This window comes from Scomber japonicus, chromosome 17 (genome assembly GCF_027409825.1).
Source record: "Scomber japonicus isolate fScoJap1 chromosome 17, fScoJap1.pri, whole genome shotgun sequence".
In the NCBI taxonomy this organism is placed as follows: Eukaryota; Metazoa; Chordata; class Actinopteri; order Scombriformes; family Scombridae; genus Scomber; species Scomber japonicus.
The window spans coordinates 17,015,923-17,020,076 of record NC_070594.1 but is presented as its reverse complement, the minus strand read 5'-3'; positions in this window follow the sequence as shown (position 1 = coordinate 17,020,076).

Below are 4,154 nucleotides of genomic sequence, written 5' to 3'. Positions count from 1 at the left end.
GTTAGGACATGCAAACTGACTCCTGTGCATATAAACAATGAATTACCCATCTGCTTTCATTAAGTAGATTGGACTCCAATAATTAATTGGGAACCTTGAGAGAGTGTCCTAGACGCAAATTAATCATCATGCTTCATAGTTTCTCGTGCGCATTTATCACACACACACACACAAAAGAAAACATATATTGTGCTAGCTCACAAGTTTCAAGTTTTTTTAATTCTATGACAGAGCCCCATTTCCTTTCATCATTTCCGTGCCAGCATGGTCAACAGCTGTGCTAGTGATTGAGCTGAATCTGACTGGAACGAATGATTGTATCAGAAGCATGAGTTTAACAAACTTCTCTGAGCAGGAAAAAGATGAAAGCCCATGTTGAGGTAGCAACATACTGAACAGCTTCTTTAATTATATACCCACATAAAAACCTATGAACACACAAATAAATGCATCCATCAAAACTAAGAAAGCAATAGATGTATCTGTGGTTATCTCCTGTTGATTTTCCAGAGGCCTTGAAATCTGCATCAGATAAATCCTCTCTGCTAAAAACAGTCTGACGTGGACAGTGAACACTGGTTCTCAATGAGACAATGTGTTTCAAAGGAATGTGGCTTTTTTCTTTAAGTTTACACTTCTTGCAGTATGAATTGACATGCCTTGCACTCACTGGTCAGTGTATCCTCACTAAAGAGATGAATGTTAGTTTTTTTAGAAAGTTTTTTTGTTCCTACATAACTGACATTCAGCTTTTCATCCTGAAGAATAATCCACTTGTGCCTTACTGAAAACCACATGTGAGAGGGTGATGTGTGAAAGACTGAGCAACACTTTGTCCACTCATACATGTTATATACAGTATTAGCACAGTAGTAATGACAAACACTGTATTTGGGAAGGCATTTTGGAAAACACAGTATGAAGAAGGTATAAATGGAAGAAGAGAACATTGATATTTAATGGCGCATATATCTCTTCTGGTCTGGGAATGCCTCAGAATCCCCCAGGAGGAGCTGGCAAGCATTGATGGGGAGAAGGATGTCTGGGTTACATTTTTTAGCCTGATGCCACCACGACCCGGCCCTGGAGAGCGGCAGACAATGGATGGATGGATACATTTAATGGGAACTCCATATGTGCAGCAAAATGAGCAGACTTTTTCCCGCACAAAAGATAAATAATATTAACAACTCGGAAAATGTCACCTGGAATATGTCCTGTCCACCAGTGTGTTTTAAATATTTACTACCATTCTCAGTGTGTTGAGACACAAACATTAACCAAACAGTGCCATGCTCAGTGATCAAACCCCACTCTCCCCTATACCAAAGTAAGGATCCTGCTTTTCTGACAGAAATTGCAGAGGGGTCTTCAGTCTCTCAGAGTCTGATCAAAGGATCAGGAGAGCTTTCTGTTATTTCTTAATCCCAGCCTGCAGGTTCTTAAGATTCAACCCACTCTCATGTTTTTTTTCATGCATCTGTAATATAGATACAGACCTTGGTGCTTCAACCACATCTTTTTTTCCCAGTTGGATATAAGCCCTTGCATGTAAGGTACTGTAGCAATTAAAGCTCTGGAGCGTGAGGATGTTCCTTACCTTACTGCTCTGCATTGTTCAATTAAGATGTTGAGAAATATTTCCTCAGCTGAGCTCAAACGAGATCTGTTATATCTTGCCTATACTGAATGTACACCTTCAGAAACCTCTATTTGTGTATCGCTGCAGTGACTACTGTAAATTATCAAGACTTTAGAGGCACTGAGAGCACAAAAGGTCCATCGCATAAAAATAAAAGAACTGAATCAGATAAATGCTTCTCTGAGGCTAGTTTGGTGTTTATTAAAGGTGATGAAAATGGCAAATACATCACCTTGACACATTTTAGAGCTCATTCTGATTCGTTTTACAGCATAGAGATTTGGATTCCACATTATAAGAGGGACATTTTTTTATGTGGGCTATTTCTGCAAGAATGGATTGTGTTTGATGCGATTAAGCGAGGATGTTTTAGGTTCTGGTGTCTCTGAGTTAGATAGTTTGGACTGTATATCTTATGGGTTTCTTTTCGGTTTTATTTCATAACAGTTTGTAGCATTACAAAACACATTTAAAATTCAATGTGTCTTACAAGACGGTATGTCAACCAAGTCTGCTTACTTGTCTTCTGTACCAAATGTCTGTTTTAAGTTAGCCCATGGAAAAGAGCATGTCATTTGTCAAAAACTGACTTAATGTGGGTCTTGTTTTTTTGTTTTTACAGTACATTTCAGAACATATGAACATTGTGTATGATTTCATTCCATGAGGCAGGAGCCAGTTGCACCAGCTCTTCATAAATTTAAATGTATTCATTTACTGTACTTAGGTGTGTACTAAGTGGAGATTTTCAAATCACTATCTTAAATTGCAATCCACAAACTAGGGCTTACATAGAGACTAGTTAACTGACAAAACTTGGCTAATATATGACCCGTTTAGAGTGAAAACCATAAAAGGTAACATAATATGGTCGACAGATTTGATCTAACACTTGGCTGTCTTATAATGACGCCTTATGAGAAGATTTTAAATGATGCTTCTCTAAACATAATAAACCTCAGTTGACTGTATGACCAAATAATGTTAGCAAGGTTAGCATTTTTGGATATTTCCTATTATTTTTAAACTGAATTAAAGTAAAATAGCAAAAATGTGTATACATTGTGTATACATGTGTAGATAAAATGAAGTAATGTCTAAATGCACAAATTATTGGCACCTAAGCATAATATTGTTCAGCTTACTAAAACAGAATTTTAAAAATTATGCTACAGCTCATGATGCTTGCTTCTTTATTTTGGTAGAGATTTTCCTAAATTATTTCCATATTACTGAAGTCTTGCAAAGTGAGCTAGTAGCTGCTGTAATGGATTTATATCTAGTGCAACCCAATCCAGGAGAACATTGGTAGGTAAGAGGTTTCCTCCGTTTTTCTGCTCTGAATCTGCTGGTTTTCTGGAAAGGCTGTAACTTCTGGTCTGTTGCCTTAAGCGTGTGCAGAGCCTGACTGTACATTAAAGTCATAAGCTGTCATATGTAATCAAGTCAAAGAGGAGTCACAAAGTAACCGAAGAAAATACATTTTAAAAAATAGGGTCATGAGATCCTTTCAAAGTAGGATGGGTTTATAAAAATATCAATATGCTCTTCTGTTTATGTGTATAAAAAGGCAGTCAATAACAACAAAACACTTACTGTGTGTGTTACACATACTGACTTGTAATACACTAAAAGACAGACTGCAAGTACATTAATGCTAAGTTGCCTGGGGGAGAACAATCTCAGTCTTAGTACTGCTGCTCAAAGCGAAGCCCCCACAAGTCATCCTATTGGTTTTTCCCAATCGGCCATATGATTGACAGCCAGTGAGAGGCGAGCTGTCAGTACTGAAGAAAGTGGAGGAGTGCTGTCAATGGAGTGTTACATAACATGTCAGGCAGCATAAAGCTACACGTGAGGATAACAACAAGGCCTTGACCAAATATGTCATTTGACTATGTACTCCAAAACATCCAAAACTGTTACAAACTCTGTTCAAAAATAAGTTTATGGTGTGATTATGCTGTGGTTAAAGTCTGGTTAGGATTAGGCACAAAGACTACTTGGTTGGGGTAAGGCAAAATCAGATTTGGAGTTAAAATGATCACTTGAAACATGGTGTGGGTTAAAGTTAGGTAACCTTTGTCATCATGTCTACAGTAAACACCATGACAACCATAGTTACAGTTTTTTTTTAAACTGTCCCAACTTGCAGTTAGAAGTGTGACCCTTGTGGTTTGAAACGGGAAGCAAACAGCAGTCTCGTGCAGCAAAGTCCACTAAGTCCACTTGAGAGTTAGTTAGTTGGTTAACAAGCCATCCAACTCATTACCTCATAATAACATAATCTGAACTAAACATAATTACTACAGCTGCTTGATGGTATCTGTCACTGGAACGTAGCTGTATGTCATTTTTGGCGACTAACATTACAATCTGTTGTTTTATTTTTCTTCTTGAGGCTTGAGATACATGTGCACGACTTTGTTTGCAGTATGTATGTCCATGTATGAATTCATGTGTGAATGCCCATGTGTGCATGGGGTTTATGAGAGAACTTATTTCATTTCCA